This window comes from Lotus japonicus, chromosome 3 (assembly GCF_012489685.1).
Source record: "Lotus japonicus ecotype B-129 chromosome 3, LjGifu_v1.2".
Taxonomy (NCBI): Eukaryota; Viridiplantae; Streptophyta; class Magnoliopsida; order Fabales; family Fabaceae; genus Lotus; species Lotus japonicus.
Window position 1 is genome coordinate 35,470,386 of NC_080043.1, and position 23,422 is coordinate 35,493,807.

Genomic DNA, 23,422 nt, shown 5'->3' on the forward strand with positions numbered 1-23,422 from the left:
TTTTTTATTGTATGTTATTTTGTTTCTATTAATATTTTAATTTTGGTATATGTCAACAACACGTGCACATTACATTGACGAAAGCTTATGTGTTCTACCTTAATCTTATTTTTATTTATTAAATTTTTCATGCTATTAATTGTTCACTTGATGCATGATGTAGATCTCCAAATCGACGACGACAAGCTGATGAATCTGTGCCTAATTGAAATTGAAAAGGATTAAAAATTTCCCATCAAGGACTAAAAACATAGCGCTTAATATATTGAGGATGAAAAATGGAAACAATATTTAAAATGACTAAATATAGAAAAAAAAGTGTATAATATAAGACCAAAAACAAATTTAAGCCAAACATAAAACAAAAACATATCTAAACTGTTTTCGGTAAAAACTACTAAAAAAATTAAGAGCCTCCTTTAAATAATTTGATACATAACATGAACTCAAGAAGGATCTGCATAAAATAATAATTTGTAGACACACGCATAGTATAGATACATCCAACAAACACTCAAAATAAAAATGAGAAAGGAAAGAAAAAAAAGATGGGGAAAAACATAGTTTTTTGTTTTTTTATAGGCAAATGTTAGTGATTAGTTGTTAGTAAGTTAGAAAATCCTTTCAAAGTTCCCTTCCAGGATTCGAACCCTGAACCTTCCCCTCCCCACCCTTATGTCTCCTAACTCTTACCACTTGAGCTAACCCTCAGGGACTCTATATTGATATTTATATCTATATATCTATATATAGTTTAGCATTAAATACATAAGCAACACACAAATGTTGCAATGTATTAAAAGCATCCAAACAAAAACACATTCTTTGTAATCGAATAGCACTTCTATGGGAAAAAACATAGTGTTTGTTGGGTGTCTGCACCCTATCATTACTTCTATTGCCTCATTTATTTGCTTCAGACACCTTTGAAGTGAAGTTAAGGGATGGCTATTGATTTAGAAGCACACCTTGCTAGGTTACAAAGGCATATTAGATAACCACCTAGTGAACATGGCAAAACCTTCACCAGGCTTGTCCGCAGAGGTGGTATGCCCTGCACCCTGCAATTAATTAAACAAATTCAAATTTGTCTCCGGAAAAAGAAACTTCGAACATTTTACCAAATTATGATTTTTTCTTAGAAAAACCAAAGAGCACTTGTATTCCTACCTTCACAGTTGCAAATGTCATTCGATTCGAGTAAGTCCTTGTGTATCTGCACGAATGGCAAATTATTCATAGTTACTTGTCCTAGGGTGGTACTGGTATTGTTAGGGAAAGCACAATATAATAAAAAAAACAGACGTAAGAGAAGGGTTTGAAGATTTGGATTTCTTTATGGTGAGTGCAAAGCAAGAATAAGATGTATCTCCTTTTCTAGCAATTTTCTCCCAGACAATCTTATTCTAGCAAGAATAAGATTTGGATTTCTAAAGCATACTATGCTATCTGGTTCCACAGGTAACAGGCAAATATCATCAAGCAAGATTAAAGTTTCATGCACACCCAGCAACTTGGTCATTAACAGGCCATGGCCTCCAATCATCCACAATGGAGTAGTTTAGAGCCCTTATCCACGCTTGAGTAGACATGAAAGGAACGCTTGCATCATGATCTCCACTGTCAAGGACACAACAATTGCCATATAATGAAATCAGCTAGTTGACTTACCAGTGGCCTCAAGAAAGCTAATTAAAAGAAAAACATAAAATAGAGAATGCGAAAATCTTCACCTGTATATCAAGGAACGATAACCTTTCGCACTGAGATTTACATGAAACTCAAAGCCACTGGGGGTACTCTGGTCAAAATCAGTTTTGTCACAACGTATCCATTTCTCTATAGTTCCCTGCAGTACAATGAGTTATATACACTAATATGATATCCAGCAGGCTTCTATGGACTATGTTTGACATAAATTTAAAATAGAACTACTTTTAATTGAACATAGACTATGTATTTGTTGCCAAATTGTAAGGCAGCACTAGCCATCCCCTAGGTATAATATCATAGGTTTATCATATCAAACCTCTCGAATATGCGGTGCCTTGCGAACACTCTTATCATTAGCCCATTTAGAGGTGAGGAAAAATTTATACTCCTACAAAAATGAGAGAGTGAGGAAATCAAATTTGGAACATTATGGACAAAAATTTGCATGAACCTATTCTACACAAGTTATGCAAAAATTACTCGGCATCCTAATTCTGGCACTGTAAGGCGAGAACCAAGAGAGGCCTCCAAATTCTGCGTCAGAGATCTCCTCCACAGACGTTCATCATCTTCACATTTGCTATCCAGAATACCCAACATATTAATTCCTGAAAGACACTGAAGATAAGAGGTATAATGAGCTCAACTGAGCTGAATAAAATGAGTAGAGGTGATCATCAGAATAGAGATGGAATGGTATTTACTTGCCTCATCAAAGTATTTGACATCTCTTAAACACAATTCATTCCTGGAATCTCTGTCTATATATTCTCCTTTACAGTTTTTCTGCAGTGCCTGTCCGTAGATGGTAGAAGATTAAACATCATCAGCACTCCTTTTAACGTGATTTTTAAAAATGAACTATAAATAAATTGCTGATGTGACTCTTTGAAATTCAAGTACAGTTGTACAAAGTACAAACACATCAGTAAGTTCATTATATGGAAATACATTAAGTAGATTTAGTGATTTACTAAACTTGAAAAGGAAAATCATACTATTACCTCATAGAGTTCATCAGAAATAAGCCCCATTCCATGGGCAAATGGGATTTGATAATTAATTTCTCATCGTGTTGTAAGAGGGTTCCCTAGCAGATATCCCTGAGAATATTAAGCCAGTTTAGGCTTTGTTGTCCACATCTAAGAGCTATTGTTAAAGTTACCTAGCAGATATCCCTAGCAGATTTCAAAATGGTGAAAAAATAGCTTATATTTGAAAGTTTTGACTATAGTACTTGGGGTATTAAAACACACCTAATATTCTTTGTTAGTAGTAAAGCATAGACAGATAAAATGATTGCAAACCTGGAGATTTATCCATGGTTGGAGACCTTTTTCGTTTCCTGTTAATCAATGAAATTGAAAAATCACAGTCAATTTTATCATGTGTTTTATTTATTTTCGAAGGCACAATCAATTTTATCATAATTAAGTGTGTGTATGTTACACTTTTTACTTGTTATTCATTATTGACTACTTACCATTGTAAATTAAAAATAAATTTATTAAATTACCTATACATGAATAAGCCTATGCAATTTGTTGAAACTTGAGATTTAGAGGAGGAATCCAAGGGTTTTAGATAAAGCAGAAGTAAGACGGAGTATAAGCATTGCAATTTTAGCAAGACATATGACGGAAGTGATATTGAAGTAAAAATTGGAAACCACATCATAACACAACTCTCGCAGTTTAAGCATCTTGGATCGATTATACAAGATAATGAAGAAATTGACAAAGATGTTACACACAGAATTCAAGCTGGGTGGTTAAAGTGGAGGAAAGCATCAGGAGTTATGTGACCGCAAAGTACCTATCAAGCTTAATGGAAAGTTTTACCGAACTGCTATAACTATATGTTAGTAAAATAGGCTTCATCGTGATGGAAATCACTTTCTTTAAAGTATTTCAAGCACTCTCTTATTTCATCTTAGAGTTTGGATGCAAGAATACGCAGGATAATCAGCCTTGCTTCGAGTTTGCACAAGACTAATGAAAACTCGAAATGAAGGGAAGTGATTTTCTGGAAACAGAGGATATGAAAATGTATGTTTTGAAACTGAATATGCACTGTATTTATAGGCAAAAAACAGAACAATGTATAAGGTTGCGACCCTTCATATATTGTGTCTGTTACCAACCGATATATCTGTTCCCAACAGTCGCAATGTTCCAATTCAAAACGAGCAAAACAAACGGTCGTTACGGCAACCGCGTTGCCGTTGCCGTCGATGCGTCGTGCTAAAGTGCCTCAAGTGTCGTGCCGTCTACAAGCCGCCACTAGCGCCTCTACGCCCACGCTCACGATGGGAACGACGGAACCTATGAATATGGAAGATTATAGTAAAAACAAATCTTAATCATTCATTAGGTAGGATGGCGGAATGAACTAAGAACCAATCCATTTTTTTTTGAGGAGTCGAGGGCTAACCCCCCATTTCATCGAAAATTGATCATGAAAGGGTAAATTTTCGCCCGCGAAATTTTGGATTTTTTGAATTTAAAAATCTTTCCCAATACGATATGATAATAATAAGTATTCGTTCGAATCTTATACCAAAACAACATCATTATATATATAGTTAGTTATATACAGATAGCAAAAATTGTCTATAAGAATAAAAATTTCGTCATATATTATATTAAAACAAGATATACAAATTTTTCATAGATCACTAGATTCTATAAAATAGAAAAAAATCCAGCGACTCTATTTTTCATTAAACATATGGATGGTATTGTATATTCGTTTATCGGTTAAATCTCCATTTTTATTTTCGTTTTTTAAATCGCTTCATTCGCGAGGAGCCGTATGAGGTGAAAATCTCACGTACGGTTCTGCAATAGAGATGAAATTGAGAAACAATCATCAACTATAACCCAAAAAGAACCAGATTCCGTAAACAACATAGAGGAAGAATGAAAGGAATATCCCATCAAGGTAATCAAATTTGCTTTGGAAGATATGCTCTTCAGGCACTTGAACCAGCTTGGATAACATCTAGACAAATAGAAGCGGGGCGGAGGGCAATGTCACGAAATGTGCGCCGAGGTGGACAAATATGGGTACGCATATTTCCGGATAAACCTGTTACAGTAAGACCTACCGAAACGCGTATGGGTTCGGGAAAGGGATCTCCCGAATATTGGGTAGCCGTAGTTAAACCCGGAAAAATAGTTTATGAAATGGGCGGAGTCGCAGAAAATATAGCCAGAAAAGCTATTTCAATAGCAGCATCCAAAATGCCTATACGAACTCAATTCATTATTTCAGGATAATAATTAGAACCAAAGGAAAGAGGTCTGGTCTTTCGTATAAAAACAAAAAAAATTGCAATTGTAACTTTCTTTTTTTTGAACACAGAATATTTTTTTTTTACTTCAACTTTTTGTTTTAGACGGAAAAAAATGATATGATTCAACCTCAAACCCATTTAAATGTAGCCGATAATAGCGGAGCCCGCAAATTGATGTGTATTCGAATCATAGGAGCTAGTAATCGACGATACGCTTATATTGGTGACATTGTTGTTGCTGTAATCAAAGAAGCAGTACCGAATACACCCTTAGAAAGATCAGAAGTGATCAGAGCTGTAATTGTACGTACTTGTAAAGAACTCAAACGTAGCAACCGGCGAGGGGTGGTGTGAATGGAACATGTGACATAAAAGCTTGGGACCACCAAACCATGCCTCAAGTGCCGTGCCGTCTACAAGCCGCCACTAGCGCCTCTACGCCCACGCTCACGCCGGTGTCGCCAAACCATGCACATGTGACACTATATCCTCACTTTGTCTCTTTGTTGAATGGTTGACATTTAATGATATATAAATGCTTTGGAAAGTTGCTCCACTTTCTATGTGGGACTTCATTTCAATCCATTCAATGCAAAATCAACACACTTGTCATTTTGAAACACTATGTAATTATTACTCGTTGAGTAATTATTACAACACTATACTCTATGGTAGCGCATATTGGGCTTTACGGGACATGAGAGAAAAGTTGGAGTAGCAGAAATGAGAATGTTAAGATGGATGAATGACACACTAGAAAGGATAAGATACGCAATACGCAATTAGCGGATTAGAGAAGATATTGGAGTGAAGCCTATCATGGAGAAGCTAACGGAAAACCGTTAAAGTGGTATGGGCATGTACAAAGAAGACCTATGGAGGTACCGGTGAGAAGGGTTGATAACTTGGTTTTTAGTCGTGCAAAGAGAGGTAGAGGGAGACAAAAAAGAACATGGGAAGATATTGTTAATAATGATCTCATTATCAATAATATCCTTCATAATTTAATTTTTGATCGAGCTCATTGGCGTAGTGTGATCCATATAGCTGACCTCACTTGGTGGGGGTAAGACTTTTATTGTTGTTGTTGTTACTTACATGAATAACTAATTCATCTTAGAAATTGGACCATTTAAGAATTCTTACCGTTTGAAATTTCTTGAACAATAGCCGGAACAGAAATGCCAGAGTATGAATCACCTCCCATGTAAAATTCATTTGAAAGAAATTCCGGGTGATCAATCAGCCACTACAATGATTAGGAGATAATTATTTCTGCTTGAATACTTTATAACAGAATGATCAAAATTACATGAGTTTTTCTAAGCCACAGTAAGGAGATTGATTCCCTCAATGCAAACCATGGACAAAATAGGATGGCATTGACATGAAAATAAGCACAAGGAGTGATTGTACCTTCCTGAGAAATTGATGGGCATGGTGAACTAATTTCCTGTCATTTCGTTGAGCAGTGAGATTTTTGGCATATGAGAAGCCGGTTCCAAGTGGGAAATCTAAAAAAATAATGCTACATCCCTGAAGAAAAAATTGACATTAGAAGCAATAAATCACCCTTCAATAACAAAACAATAAAAAAGAATCTTAAAAATAGAATGAGTATTACTATTTATACAGTTATCTCAAAACAAATTAGACACATTATAACCCCATTCTTATTATAAGCAGTACTGCAGCAGTACCTTTGTCCAGGACTGTGGCCTCAAGACCAAATTAGGCACGCTCCCATCATATTCCTTGATTTCAAATGCAAGTGGACCTATTACACCCAATTATTGACAATCATTCTAGGGAAGTTGTTGAGTGGATCACTTTTTGTAGGATTAATTCTAGTGAAAGCCTAAACCAAACACAATGAAATAGTGAAAGCACAACATTGGGGTCCATATTTTGGTGCAAAATTGTACTGTTAGCGGGCTTACAGCCTTTGTATTATGTGGGCTTACCGAATTTGTACTATTGGGTCAGGCGACCCATGACCCGAACGGGTCAAAACTTCATAATATATAAAGAGGACACCGCCCATGCGGTGGGGGATCCAACACTTTTTTACTCATTTGCTATCTTGTCATTTTCTACTTTTGTGGCCTAATTGCTTAGCCCTGACCGGAGATTTAGACCGGAACATTGGCGCCCACCGTGGGGCCGAGGAATTCAATCCTAGGCTTCAAATTCACTGAAAATGGTGAATCGATCTGGAGCAAACGGAAGGGACAATCATGTTAACCATGAAAATGTTCCGCCCGACATTTTGCAACAGATCATGGCGGATCTAACTGATCTTCGTCAACACAATCAACAACTGCAAACTCAACTTGCTGAGATCAACCAAGATCGGGGCTTGCATGAGGGCGATCGTAGAATGGCAGAGATGGTGGTAGATTTCCAACCGTTCACAGAAGACATTGCAAACACAACCGTTCCAGATAATTTGAAGACTTTGGTTCTTGATTCTTACTACGGAGATTCTGACCCCAAGGATCATTTGGTGTATTTCAACACCAAGATGGTTATTGTGGGCGCTTCAGATGCTCTGAAGTGTAAAATGCTTCTTTCAACTCTTAAGAAGTCAGCAATGACTTGGTTTACAACGCTCCCACCGCGTTCAATTGCAGGGTTCATGGATTTATCAGCGAAATTCTTGTCCCAATTTTCAACTAGTCGCGCCCAGAAAGTGACTCCAGCAGCCTTGTTTAATTTGCAACAGAGGCATAATGAAAGCCTTCAATCCTTTATGGGGCGTTTCAATCAATTGTCCGTGCATTTGGAGGATAAAATGCCCGAAATTTGCATTGCGGCTTTTGAATTGGGTCTTCAATCAGGAAGTTTGAACAGCAGTTTGAGTCGTAAGCCCGTGGAGACAATGGCGGAGTTGCGAAGCAGGGTACAGGGTTTCATTCGGGAGGAGCAAAGTGATCGCATAAAGAGAAACCGTAAAAGTGCGGCGGTAACTGGCCAACAACAGCAGTTAGATTCGAAAAAGGCGGTGGTTAATGATCAGCGTTCGGGCGGAGCGGTTACAAAAGGAGAGAGAGGTTACAATAATTCAAGTCGTTTTGATAACCGCTCTAATTTTCGCAATCGTGCTCAGCCTTATGGAAATCGTGGTTATGGATCGATGACGTGGACCAGAAACCAACAAGACAGGTCGACCCCACTCGCGGTTAATTTAACTGAAGCATTGCACATGTGTCTGGAGGCGAACACAATTCGTTTTCCTAAACAACCAAAACGCCCACCAGGCAACGTGGACAGGAGTAAGTGGTGTGAGTACCACCGAATCGCGGGACACAATACAGATGATTGTTTTACCCTAAAGAAAGAGATTGAGGCATTAATAAAAGCAGGCTACATGCGTCAACTGGATGGGCGAAAGGAGTCGGAGGGAGCTGGAACCTCAACGAAGCGTGATGATACAGGGAAGGAAATTGAAGAGTCTGAACCAAAGAAGCAAGCTGGCGCTGAAACTAAAGGGCGCATTCATTCTATATTTGGGGGATTTCGAGGAGGAGGTATGACTAATTCTTCAAGGAAAAGGTATGTTCATTCCATTAATGCTGTCTATACAAACGATTGGGGAAGTTGGGGAGTCAATCAGCCCGATATTACATTCACTGTTAGAGATTTTGAGGGAGTACAACCTCATGAAGATGATCCCATTGTGGTGATGTTAAAAGTTGCTGATTACGAAATTGAGAGGGTACTGTTGGATCAAGGGAGTTCTGCAGATTTGATATATGGCGATGCATTTGAAAAGTTAGGGCTTACGGAAACTGATCTGTTACCATACGATGGGGCATTAGTTGGTTTTTCTGGTGAAAAAGTATTTGTTAGAGGATATGTGGAGCTGAATACTGTGTTTGGTGAAGGTAAAAATGAGAAAGCCTTTGCCATTAAGTTTCTTGTGGTACAGTGCACATCGCCGTATAATGTGCTTATTGGAAGACCATCGCTTAACAAGCTTGGGGCGATTATTTCAACAAGGCATTTAACAGTTAAGTATCCATTGGATAAGGGCGGAGTTGGAACTTTGAAGGCTGATCAGGTGGTTGCTAGGAAGTGCTATTCTGACAGTTTCAAACAGTATGGTCACATGGGAAAAAGAGCAGTGAAGGAGGGACATAGAGTTTTTGGAGTTGATGTTGATCAAGATGAGGTTAGTTTGGACCCAAGAGAGGGCTTTTCAGATTTTAAGGTGACTCCAGAAGAGGAAACAAAGACAGTGAAGGTGGGCGAAAGGAATTTGAAGGTTGGGGTAAACTTAACTCCAATCCAGGAAAGCAGACTGGTGCAATTGTTAGCTGAGAACATGGACTTGTTTGCTTGGAGCGCCCAAGATCTTCCAGGAATTGATCCAGAGTTCATTTGCCACAAATTGGCATTGAACCCTGGAGTGAAGCCGATCGCCCAGTTGAAGCGTAAAATGGGCGAAGAGAAAGCATTGGCGGTGAAAACAGAGACTAATAAGTTAATTGATGCAGGTTTTATAAGGGAAATGAAGTATCCTACTTGGTTGGCTAACGTTGTCATGGTCAAGAAGAGTAATGGAAAATGGCGAATGTGCACAGATTATACGGATTTAAACAAGCATTGTCCAAAGGATTCATATCCATTGCCGAACATAGATAAGTTGGTGGATCGGGCTTCGGGATTTGGAATGTTGAGTTTGATGGACGCGTACTCGGGCTATCATCAAATTCGAATGTATGCGCCAGATGAAGAGAAAACAGCATTTATGACGAACCAAGCGAATTATTGTTATCAAACCATGCCGTTTGGGCTTAAGAATGCAGGAGCAACTTATCAGCGATTGATGGACAGAGTCTTTGAAAAGCAAGTGGGGCGTAACATGGAAATTTATGTGGATGATATGGTGGTCAAGTCAGAGGAAATGGGCGGTCATTGTACGGATTTGGCTGAGGCTTTTGGAGAAATCAGGAAGCATAACATGCGTTTGAATCCGGAAAAATGCTCTTTTGGAATTCTGAGTGGAAATTTTTTAGGCTTTATGATTACTCGGAGGGGAATTGAAGTTAATCCGGATAAATGCAAAGCAATTCTAGAAATGCAGAGCCCAAGATCGGTGAAAGAAGTACAGAAGTTAACAGGAAGGATTGCGGCCTTATCACGATTTTTACCATGCTCAGGGAGTAAGGCGGCTCCATTCTTTCAGTGTTTGAGGAAGAACAAAGCTTTTCAATGGACAGATGAGTGCGAGCGGGCTTTCCAAACTCTAAAGGAGCATCTAGCTAAGCCTCCCATATTGTCAAAACCAATTCCAGGTATTCCGTTGTCAATTTTCATTTCCATATCAGATAATGCTGTGAGTTCTGTCTTATTGCAAGAATGTAAAGAGGAGTTGAGAATTATATATTTTGTGAGCCATGCTTTACGAGGGGCTGAGACAAGATATCAAAAAATAGAAAAAGCTGCACTAGCTTTGATTATCACCGCCCGAAAGTTGAGGCCTTATTTTCAAGGTTTTCAAATCAAAGTCAAAACTGACTTTCCCTTACGCCAAGTACTTCAAAAGCCTGATTTAGCAGGGCGTATGGTTTCTTGGGCTGTCGAATTGTCAGAATTTGGTATAGTATTTGAGAAGAAGGGACAAATAAAGGCGCAGGGCTTGATAGATTTTGTGAATGAGATGTCTCCGGAAGAAAAAGTACCAGAAGAAGTGGAATGGTTCTTGTCTGTTGATGGGTCATCAAATCTGAAAGGAAGTGGAGCTGGTATAGTTTTGGAGGGACCAGGTGGAGTAATTATAGAGCAATCTCTTAAGTTTGACTTCAAGGCGAGCAACAATCAGGCAGAATATGAAGCAATAATAGCTGGGGTGAGGCTTGCTTTGGAGATGAATGTACGTTGTATTGTAATAAAAACTGATTCTCAGCTTGTGGCGAATCAGATAAAGGGAGATTATCAGGCGAAGGATGTTCAGTTGGCTAAGTATTTAGTAAAGGTTCAAGAATTGTTGAAGCAGATGGACAAGTTTCAGGTAAATCATGTTCCGAGGGAGGAAAATACAAGGGCTGACATATTATCCAAACTTGCAAGCACGAAGAAACCAGGTAACAACAAGTCTGTAATTCAAGAGACTTTGAAGGGTCCAAGTGTGAAGGAGGATGATGTTATGGTGGTTACGGGCGGAGCAGCATTAGATTGGATGGATAGAATTCGAATGTGCCTGGAAGCGGATGGGTCAGATTTAGCTCTGTTTTCAAAGGACCAAATACGAGAGGCGAGTCGTTATACTATGATGGGCGGACAACTTTACAGGAGGGGCGTAGGAGTACCGTTGTTAAGGTGTGTTAGCAAAGAGGATGCAGAAAGGATTATGTTTGAGGTGCATGAGGGGGTCTGTGCCAGTCATGTAGGAGGAAGATCTTTGGCTTCGAAGGTGTTGAGGGCAGGATTTTATTGGCCAACTTTAAAGGGCGATTGCATGGAGTATGTTAAGAAATGTAAAAAGTGCCAAGTTTTTGCTGATCTTCACAGGGCACCTCCTGAAGTTTTAAGTTCAATGAGTTCTTCATGGCCATTTGCAATGTGGGGCGTAGATATTCTGGGTCCATTCACTCCAGCGGGGGCGCAAGTCAAGTTTGTTTTGGTGGCGGTGGATTATTTCACAAAGTGGATTGAAGCAGAGTCAATGGCGAAGATAACAGCTGAGAAGGTTAAAAAATTTTATTGGAGGAAGATAATCTGCAGGTTTGGAGTGCCAGCAACCATTGTTTCTGATAATGGAACACAGTTTACAAGCAAGAAGGTCAGGGATTTTTGTGCAGAGATGGGAATTGAAAACAGGTTCGCCTCAGTGGAACACCCACAATCTAATGGGCAGGTTGAAGCAGCAAACAAGGTGATTTTGAATGGCGTGAAGAAGAGATTGGGCGAAGCAAAATGATTATGGGCTGATGAATTGATCACAGTGGTTTGGGCTTACAACACAACATCCCAATCCACTACTGGAGAAACACCTTTCAAGCTTGCTTACGGAGTTGATGCAATGATTCCAGTGGAAATACAAGACATGACTTTTCGAGTGGCTACATATGAAGAAAACCAGAATCGGGAAAATGTTCTAGTGGACTTGAACTTGGCAGATGAGGTAAAAGCAGAAGTTCGTTTAAGGGAGGCTGCAGTCAAACAAAGGTCAGAAAGGCGTTATAATACACGAGTGGTGCCTAGGAGCATGAAAGTGGGTGACTTGGTATTACGCAGAAAGGCAAAAAGTCCAACCGATTCAAAGCTGACACCTAACTGGGAAGGTCCATACAGAATTCTGCGAGATTTGGGGCAAGGGGCTTACCACTTGGAGGAGTTATCTGGGCGCAGGGTTCCAAGGGCATGGAATGCACAACACTTGCGCTATTACTACAGTTGAAGTTGTGTTCTGTTTGTTTCGTTTCAGTGTGTTTTTATTCTGTTCAAAGACTACGTCGTGTTCATTGTTTGTGGTTTCTGTATTTGCTTAAGTGTCAAGACTATGTGGTTTGTCTATTAAGACTTGGTAGCATGCACTCTTTTCTCTACCCATTAGGGAGAGTTTTTAACGAGGCATGATGTTAATTTTTAATGAAAAAACAGGTATGCACTCTTTTCTCTACCCCAGGCGGGAGAGTTTTTAACGAGGCATAACCTTTAAAAATTTCTTGAGTGCTTTGTTAGCATTTAAGTTACTTTTCAACTTAGGTCTATCAATTGGGCGATTCCAGACAATTGAGAAAGAGTAAGTCTCTTGAAACTAGAGCGTTTGGCCACGAATTCATAAGCGTAGCCTTAACTTGGATTAAGCTTGTCCAACTTAAGCACAAAGTCTCCAAGCGAGCAAATTTCTATATCAGAACAAATTGCGCTTCTGATCTTTTTATTTTTGATTCACTTCAAAATACAAAGGCCTTATGAATTCAAAGAATAGTTGTTAAAGAAAAATCAATTTTTTCTTGAGACAGAAAATTTGATAAGCCCAGGGCTTTGAGTTTTGTAAGAACTTGTCAAGCCTTCTTCATAAGGTAGACAACTTGTTAAGATCAACGCCTTCGTGGATAAACGAATCCAGAAGAAAGGTATTTTCGCAGTACATTATTTTCATATTCTTATACTGATTAGAGCAGTACTTTAAGTTTAGAGAACACAATAACTTTTGAGTTAGATTACTGAGTTATTACCTTTTAAGAAGGAATGGGGGATTTTAGAGGAAGATAAGTAATTTTGAAGCGTAGACTAGGGGTGGCACTTAGATTTTAAACTTAAGCTTTGTTGCATTAATACTAGAGGGGGGCGTTACATTTAATTGAAAGCAGGAAAGCAAGAAACTACATCATCCACTTGGTATAAGACCAAGTAGGAAACAAAACATCATTCTCTATTTTTCGGGCGAAGGATCAGTGGTTTTCTCCTGCACCCTCCTTGTCATTGGCGTCTTCACCTTTGTCGTCATTTCTGTCTCCTTCATTTTCTTCTTCTTCTTCTTCTTCATCTTCTTCTTCTTCTTCCTCGAAGTTGGGCAGAACCAACTTTCCGTCAATGATCCTTGCATAAGGATCAATACCGTCAGTGTTGATGGGCAGGTTTGGGTTGAGGAACAGAATTTGCTCTTTGGCCTTGTTAAAGCCAGCTTCAAGTTGGGAGAGGATGGAGGCCTTCAAGGAGGTGGTTTCGGTGGAAAGATTGGCGACAGATTCCTTCAAATCTGTATTCTCAGAGACGAAAAGGCTTGCCTCTTCCTTCATCTTCTTATTCTCTTCTTCTTTCGCCTTCATCAAGGCTTTGTTTTCTTCAAAGGTCTTCTTCAATTTCTCAAGTTCCAAAGCCAGGTCTGCGGCTTTTTTCTCATTGACTTTGTTAGATTTTTCCAACAGTTTCACGGTCGATTTCAATTGGGCGTTCTCTTTTTCCTTGTCTTCAAGCTTCTTGGCCGTAGAAAGCCCATCGAAGCTACTGGATTCAAGTTCTATCATTTTTGAAATTGCAACAATTTCCAGGCTCTTGGTCATAACAGCTTGACAGGCTTCTTGAAGCCCAATTTTTCTTATTTTCTCTCTGTCAGCCTCGAACACAAGGTTCGTATCCACCAGGGTGTTGAAGTTGATACGGGAATCCCATAAAGAAGTGACTTCTTCTGCAGTCATGTCTTCAAACTCTTTAAGTTCATACTTCCACGAAGGGGGCGGGGCGCTGGAAGATCCATATTGGTTGGCACCTTTGGATACAAACTTTTTCATTGAAGACTGAATGTTAGCCTTCTCCGTGGGCTTCTCAGAATCTTGATTTCTTTTCCTTCTTTTCGGGGCGGGATTCTTGTTAGTTTCAGAGTGGCTTCCTTCAGGTTCAGTCAAAGTCTTGGCAGGAGAAGGTTTGTTTTTCAATGCTTGCTGTTCACGACGGAAGCGGAGAATGTCATCTTCAGAGAGGCGTGCCATTCTAGCTGCAATGAAATGAAGAAGCAGAAAGTCATAAATCTTTGGGCGAAAGAGATGGGTAGGAGAGATATAAAAGGAGATTCTTACCAACAAAGCTGGCTAAGTCCTTCTTTCTAAACGCCTCGTAAAAGTCATACAGGTTTAAGTTAATTGTTGACAAGAAATCAACTTCATGTTTCTCATCAATTGTTAAGGAAGATTCAGGTATTTTGTAAATAAGTTCGGGCTTATCAGTCCAGTAATATGGGAACCGAGGAGTGCCGTCATCATAGTAGAAAACGTCTTTACTTTTTTCAGATTCCCTCAGTTTGAAAAATTTTGCTTTCCAGTGTTTGTAGTTGCTCCTAAACAGAGTGAAAAGCCCACTTCCTCTAGCGGAAGATAGAGAAATGTACTCACCCTTCACTTTCATCCCAGAGGTTTCAAAAAAGGAGAAGAATTTCTTACAGGTAGGAACTATGTTCAGGCAGATGCATAACAATTCAAAGGCCCTAAGATAAGCCCAACCATTTGCAGATAGTTGAGTTGGGGCGATATTCATTAGGGATAGGCTGGAACAGGTGAAGTCTGAAAGGGGAAGTTTATATTCGAGGTCAAGAAATATGGTTTGGAAGAAATACGTGTAGTTTCTTCCGCTAGAGTCAGGTTTTCCAAAACAACAAGGTTCATCAGGGGCGCATGCGATTATGTCTAAGTAGGCATCATTTCCGTCAGCCCTAAAAGTGTATTTGGTTAGCAGATCCATTACTTTAGGAATGGTATGGAAATGACTGAATCTAGTTGTGATTTTTCGTGAAACCCATAGGGAATCAGCAGCCGTGGGGTTCTTACGATTCTTAGGTGCCTTACGGGAATTTTTTGCAACCATTTTTGAGAACCTACCTGGAATTAAAAGGAAAAGGGGTTATCAGGGTGGAGAAGTTTTGTGAAAGAGCCGTTTATGGATATATTAGGCAGATAGGTCTCAGCATTTTGGGTAAAAGAGTTTGTGTGCAAGAAATTTGATTTGATATTTGATTTTGAGTTCAAGAGAAGAAATGGAGAAGAGGGGATGTGAACATTAAAGCTGATAAACAAATAGTTGAAGGGGATGAGGATTTACCAGGAGGAAAAGAGTAGAGCTTTGAAGAAGACGCGGAATGTTCTTGTAAAATTCTCAGAGGCCCTTTTGTTTCCCGAGAGTAAGCAGCAAGCACCTGTTAGGATTTTGTGAGGAAATTACTGGAGAGGTTGAAAGTAGTGAGAAGTGAAGAGAGGTGGTGCTTTTATAATCGTAACTAGGAGTAGTCGCGTGGTTTCATATACATTTTTAGGCTTTAGGAGAGGAGACGTGTCCTTTGTTGAACCAGTAAAACTTCTCTGGTGAAACGTCTTGGGGAAGTAAACAGTCGCGTTTTTTCAGGTTTGAATGTAATAATTACTTTTTTACTAGTGCCGTTTGAAAGGATTCAGATAGTGGGTATTAAATGCTGAGTGGAAATGAATTATGAGAATTGTCAGGTTTTGTGCCATCACGTGTTAGGGAAGGTAGATTCAAATTTCAAAATATTTGCATATCTTATTTGTGATTATGACAGGAATATGACAGTGAAGTGATGGGAAGAGATCTCAGTCAGAATCTTAGAAACGAGAGCAGGTGGAGTAATTTCAGTAATCGACAAAGGCGAAGTTTCTTTTTGCTTATTGAAAAAGGCGAAGATTCATTTGCTTGTTACAAGGGCGAGGCTTATGCTGTTTATTATGTGACATCTTTGCATGTAACAGTTATTTAAGTTTAGCGTTACTGACTTTATATGTTTAGGGGCTTCGAGTATTGTATTGTGGGCTTACTTAAAAGACACGCTGCACCTTAAAATGGCTTTTAAGCTTAGGTGTCTTGTGGGCTTGTGTACTGTTAGCGGGCTTACAGCCTTTGTATTATGTGGGCTTACCGAATTTGTACTATTGGGTCAGGCGACCCATGACCCGAACGGGTCAAAACTTCATAATATATAAAGAGGACACCGCCCATGCGGTGGGGGATCCAACACTTTTTTACTCATTTGCTATCTTGTCATTTTCTACTTTTGTGGCCTAATTGCTTAGCCCTGACCGGAGATTTAGACCGGAACAAAAATGATTCTGCATGATGCAAAATCGGTACCAACAGGCTGTAGTATGATTGTAATTGAATTTGGGAAAAAAATGATTATAATATGAGTCATCTTGTTATTCACTTGTAAAGACCCAGTTAGGAGAGTGAGCAATCAAAAAAAAAAAAGTTAGGAGAGTGAGCAAGGCATGAGAATAACCATAATATTACAAGTTACTGCTTAAATTCAATGAATTAGGCGTTGTTCCTACATTTGGTACCGAAGCTCTTATATCATTTGACTTAGGTAGAAAATTAAGAAGAGACAAGAGAGTGAGATCTTATACAATCAAGAGGAGATTAAGGGGATAGACGTGTTTGAGGCATGACCACAAAGGCTGAGATATTGCTTATGCAATAAACATCATTCAGTTAATTTGTAGCCTAAGTGCACAGATGGCGAATTCAACAGCAGTGAAAAAGTATATAGATGTCAAATATCAATTTATCTAGAGGTGATCACAGATGGTTCTTTGATAGCCAACAAGGTAATCGAATTTACTAATGTCTAAAGCATGTTCCCGGTCAAGTTTGAGCATTGCTAGAATCCATTAATTCAAATTTTATAAGTAAATATTTGTGCCTAGTCCTGTTTTTCTATCAATGTGATACATAAATTCAGACCTGCATTAATGACAAAGCAACAAAAATTGACGAAAACAAAGTTGCATTTTGATAAATACCTATCTGGAAGGCAAGGCCTGAAAAGGAAGAACAACCAGGACCACCAGTTAGCCAAAGCATAAGAGGGTCTTTTTGAGGGTTGTTCTCTGACTTAATGAAGTAGTAGAACACTTGTAAGTCATCATCATCATTTTCTCCCAATCCCACATACCTGTCCAATGAGCATCACATTGATATAAATGAATTTATCATACAATAAAAGATAAATGTAGAAATTAATGGAAGCTGATTGGGGTTGACCCTGTTTCTAGATGAAAGGGTAGAGGCCCTTGAAAACCAGGAAGCGTTTCTACTTTGGTTTGAAGCTGAGATGACATGTGAAGCTGAAACTGCAAGCATAGTGCAAAGGCAAGTAGGATGTCACACTTAGAAATCATGTTTCTCTTTTGCTGGGAACTGGGAAGGGAAAGGAAATTATTTTTATGAGTTGACTAAATTGTGTTTACATGAGTGTTCTTCGAATTTGAGAGAGGTAATGGAACATTATAATCTATTTGAATCTTCTCTCCTCGAGCTGAAAAAAATAATAATTAAAGAGTAAAATACACTCACCCCCAAGTTTTGTTAGAATAACACTCCACTCCATTCTTATCTAAAATTTACACCCCACCCCATTTTATATAGAGGCAAATTTAGTGACGAAAAATATTCTTCATTAATAATTAGTTATTATTTAAATTGTTAATCAATAATTTCAAAAAATATTTTCAATATAATCCAATAAATATAAAAATGAAAACATCACAGTCCTCCTCATTCTCACAATCGCGTTCTTCCTCCGTAAATTCACAATACAAATTCTGCAATAGCACACATGACCGGTTGACAAACCATATCTCGAACATAGTGAAACATGCTTGTGTTTTCATATTTGGTAATAATTCAATTTTAATCAAAATAATCTATTTATAACCTCCAATTTTTAAAATTGGATTGTATCCGGATAACGCTTGCATCCTCTGTCTTACCGCGGCTGCTGGCACAGAGTTAGCCGATGCTTATTCCCCGGATACCGTCATTGCTTCTTCTCTTGGAAAAGAAGTTCACGACCCGTAGGCCCTCTACCTCCACGCGGCATTGTTCCGTCAGGCTTTCACCCATTGCGGAAAATTCTCCACTGCTGCCTCCCGTTCCAAAAAGCAACACAAATGGGTGGTGAAGAAAATAGAGAAACAAAATTAAGAAATATGAAGTGGATCGGAGGTTATTAGAACCCAACGATGCGATGGAGCACCGTTTTTAACAAAATCCAACAACATCTTAAACCAACAAAGTGTTCGCTCACAACTTAAAGGGGTGAAGTTCACAACAAGTAGTAGAACAAGTGGCTTTGGGGATGTGTGATTCACGTTCTGGGGTTCAGGTCGCAACAAAACTTTGAGGCATGGTGGTGCCATGGGGTTTCACATTCTGGGATGGCTGTCGTCGTGTTAAAGGGAGCAAAGGTTTGGTGGTGACCGTTTGTGGTGAGAAATACGATTTGGAGATAGATGAGACGTGGACTTAACAGGCAGAGTGGATGGTTTTTTTAAATTTAATTCAGTAAAATTATTTTCATAAATTGATGTATGATAGTGTATATGCATTTAATTTATTTAAATTTTAACTAATTAGTAATTATTTTTTATTAGTGACGAATTTGTTTTCGTCACTAAATTTTGCCTATATAAAAAATAGGGTGGAGTGTAGATTTTAAAAAACAATGGGGTGGAATGTCATTCTTGCAATTGCAAACCTTGAGGGGGTGAGTGTATTTTACTCATAATTAAAAGAACACACCATGTGAATTTTAATTTTGTAGCACTTCAAGTTTTCTATTGTTTGTATATTATTATTTTATGCACGTTCAAGTTTCAACGTTCTCTTTCAAAAAAAAAAAGTTTCAACGTTCTTTTTTTTGAACTAACGTTCAATGTTCTTTTTTTTTTTTTTTGACATTCAACGTTCAATGTTCTTAATAGTAATGAAATACCTCGTGTACATTATGTTTCTTATAATAAAGATTTATTCATTGTCAAATAATCATGTCAATTAAAAAAGCTCACCCGCTATCATTGGGTGACTCCGATAATTAAAAATGGGGGCATTTCCGGTCTCGCATTAAAAGGAAAAAAATTGGAACGTAAAATATAAGTACTAGTAACCATGGACGTGTGTGTATAACTGTATATATATATTCCTTTATCTGTCTAGGAAGAGAATGTTCACACAAATTAAGGAGAGAAATTAATTATGTTGATTTTCATAAAAGTATTATTTATTTTCTTATATCACCCTTTAAAATGCATTTTATCTTTCTTCATTTATTGTTTCCGGTCTCACATTAAAAGGAAAAAAATTGGAACGTAAAATATAAGTACTAGTAACCATGGACGTGTGTGTATAACTGTATATATATTCCTTTATTTATCTAGGAAGAGAATGTTCACACAAATTAAGGAGAGAAATTAATTATGTTGATTTTCATAAAAGTATTATTTATTTTCTTATATCACCCTTTAAAATGCATTTTATCTTTCTTCATTTATTGTTTCTGTAAGGGTACTTGTTGGAAAAACATCAATTAATGCTCTCTTGAAACTCTAAGTTGACAGATATATATATAGGAACAAAAAAATTTCTTCAAAGTGGACAGTTAATAAGGAACGGAGGGAGTATATACTACTAGTATTTGAGAGAGGTAATGGAACAATGAAAAATTAGACCAAATTAAATGTAACATGTACAATTCAACTGGAAAATTGAAAAATGCAGCCTAGTAAGTGTAATTTTGACAGTTATTAGTAGTAATAGTGTTTTGGATTAAATTTACATTTTTCAGAAAACTAAAAAATAAAATATCTGTTAATTTTATAGTCACAAAATTGAAAAATTAATTTGTGTTTTACACATAACCATTAGTTTTGTCATTACTTATATATCTATAATAGTATTGTGCAAGTTTGCTTTTTACTTATTATTTCTTTTCTCAAAAAGAATTCATTTTTTCTACCTTGAAGTAAATTGTCAAATGAGATACTTGACATCAAAGTTTTGTAAAATCTCTCATTGTTTCATTCCTTGTGTTCTAGATTCAATTGTTCATCATTTTTTATTTATTTTGCAGTATTATGTTATTTATATTTTTTATTCTTTGCAAGAAAAAATGTCAAATAAAAAGTATGAATCTGTAATATAACAAAATTGATAATTTATATAATATATTAAGTTTCTTTAAGATTCTTGTCAAAAGAAAATCGCAAAACATTTTTCGTAAAATGTATGTACACAACCTAGGAGTAACATAAACAATTAATAATAATATTAAATTGAAAAGAATCTGAAATGACTAACAGAGAAGAGAGATAGACAAACAGAGGGCTTATGGGATGTCTGCACTTTTTTTATGCACAAGTATCTTTATTCATCTTCTATTGCCTCATTTATTTGCTCCACACACCTTTTAAGTGAACTCCAGGGATGACTATTGAATTAGGAGCACCTTGCTAGGTTACAAAGGCATATTACATAACCACTGCTGAACATGGCAAAATTTTCGTCAGGCTTGTACTCAGGAGTAGTATGTCCCGCACCTTGCAGGTAAACAAACGAAATTCAATTTTGCACGACACTCCAAAAGACACTTAATAGGAACATTTTTTTTTTACCAAATTCTAAATTTTCCTTAGAAAAACCAAAGAGCACTTGTGCTTAAAAAATTGAATATTCATACCTTCACAGTTGCAAATGTCATTCGATTCGAGTAAGTCCTTGTGTATCTGCATGAATGGTAAATTATTCATACTTATGTGTCCTAGGGTGGTACTGCAATAGTTCTATTGTTAGGGAATGTGAAATATAATAAAAGAAATCGCAGTAAGATAGCATTAAGATGAGAGGAAAGTAAGAATAAGATGCATCTCCTTTTCTAGTAATTTCCCTCATACAACGTACATGAACTGATGAGTCTAATGCATACTCTGCTAACTGGTTTCACAGGTCACTGACAAATATCATATCAAGCAAGACTGAAGTTTCATGCGTACCCTGCGACTTGGCCATTAACATGGCATGGCCTCCAATCGTCCACAATTGAGTAGTTTAGAGCCCTTATCCATGCTTGAGTAGACATGAAAGGAACTTGTGGAAAGCTAAAATAGAGTAGACACAGCAATTGCCATATGAAATTAGCTAGTTGACTTAATAGCCCCAAGAAAGCTAAAATAAAAACATAACATATGTGGAAAAAGAACACCAATTTCCAAGAAATAAACACAACTTCAGAATGAGAAAATCTTCACCTGTATATCAAGGAACGGTAACGCTTTGCACTGAGATTTACATGAAACTCAAAGCTACCCGGGATATTTTGCTCAAAATCAGTTTTGTAACAACGTTTCCATTTCCCTATAGTTCCCTGCAGTACACTGAGTTATGCATTGTACACTAATATGATATCCATTAAGCTTCAATGGTCTAAGTTTGACTCAAATTTAAAATAGAGTTATTTGTAATTGAACATAGTCTGTATTTGTTGCAAATTGTCAGGCAGCACTAGCCATCCCCTAAATATAATGGAATCTTTTAGTATATACTCTCCTTTGCAGTTCTTCTGCAGCGACTGTCCATAGATGGTAGGCAATTAAACATCATCACCACTCCTTTTAAAGTAATTTTACGAAATTAACAATAAAAATATAGAGACTCTATTGAAATTCAAGTACAAACACATCAGCTTTATTGCACATGAAAAAGAAAGTAATATATTACCTCATAGAGTTCATCAGAAATTAGCCCCATTCCATGAGCAAATGGGATTCGATCATTTCCTTCTCTTCGCGTTGTGATAGGATTCCCCAGCAGATATCCCTGAGAATATATTAAAACCATTTAGGCTTCATAGTTTCATATAATAAGCGCTATTGTAAAATCTACCATTTTAAAAAGGTGAAAAACTGGCTTACATATTGAAAGTTGAGTATTTGAATTGGGGTATCAAAACCCAATTTTCAATATGTTTTGTCGGTAGTAAAGCATAGACAGAAAAAATGACGGGAAACCTGGAGATTTATCCATGGTTGGAGACCTTTTTCATTTCCTGTTAATCAATGAAATCGAAAAAATATCATTCAGCTTTATCAAAGTTATGCGTATTCTACACTTCTTATGTGTTTGTCATTCTTGCCTCATTTTTATCATAAACTACAAAGACTTGAATAGCTGAATCATCTTGAAAAATTGAACCATTTAACAATTCTTACCATTTGAAATTTCTTGAACAATAGCAGGAACAGGAAGCCCAGAGTATGAATCACATCCCATGTAAAATTCATTTGAAAGAAATTCCGGGTGATCAATCAGCCACTACATAGGTTAAGATATAATTATTGCAGCTTGATAACAGAAAAATCAAAATTACGAGTTTTTAAGGCATGGTTGGTAGATTGATTCTCTCAAAAGTAAACCATGAATAAAATAGGATAACAGTTACATGAGCATGAGCACAGTGACTGTACCTTCCTGAGAAATTGATGGGCATGGTGAACTAATTTCCAGTCACTTTGCTGAGCACTGATATTTTTTGCATATGAGAAACCGGTTCCAAGTGGTAAGTCTACAAAGATAATGCTACGTACCTGATCACAAAAACATTGACAGTAGAAGCAATAAATCACCCTTCAATAACAAAACAATAAAAAAGAATCATCATAATAGAACGAGTATTACTATTTATACAATCATCTCGACACAAATTACACACAATATAACCACATTCTTATTATATGTAGTAGTTTTAACACAAATTTTGGGTTCACTTTAACAAATGAAATCAATGATAAATTATTGACGATGCATTCTATACCTTTGTCCAGGACTGTGGCCTCAAGACCAAATTAGGCACGCTCCCATTATACTCCTTGATTTTAAATGCAAGTGGACCTATTACACCAATTGATGACCGTCATTCTATGGAAGTTGTTGAGTGGATCATTTTTTTGTAGGATTAGTTCTAGTGAAATCCTAAAGCAAACACAATGAAATAGTGAAAGCACAGAATAGGTGTCCATCTTTTGGTAGATGATATACAAAAGCTATACCAAAAAGGCTATAATATGATCGTATTTGAATCTGAAAAAAACACTGATTATAATATGAGTCATCTTGTTATTCACA

The 23,422-nt window shown here is 37.4% G+C and overlaps 1 pseudogene; it reads right to left on the reverse strand.

Annotated features, from left to right (window-relative positions):
* Positions 1 to 687: 687 nt before the first annotated feature.
* Positions 688 to 23,022, reverse strand: LOC130744044 (serine carboxypeptidase-like 12; annotated as a pseudogene).
* Between the last annotated feature and the right edge of the window lie 400 nt (positions 23,023 to 23,422).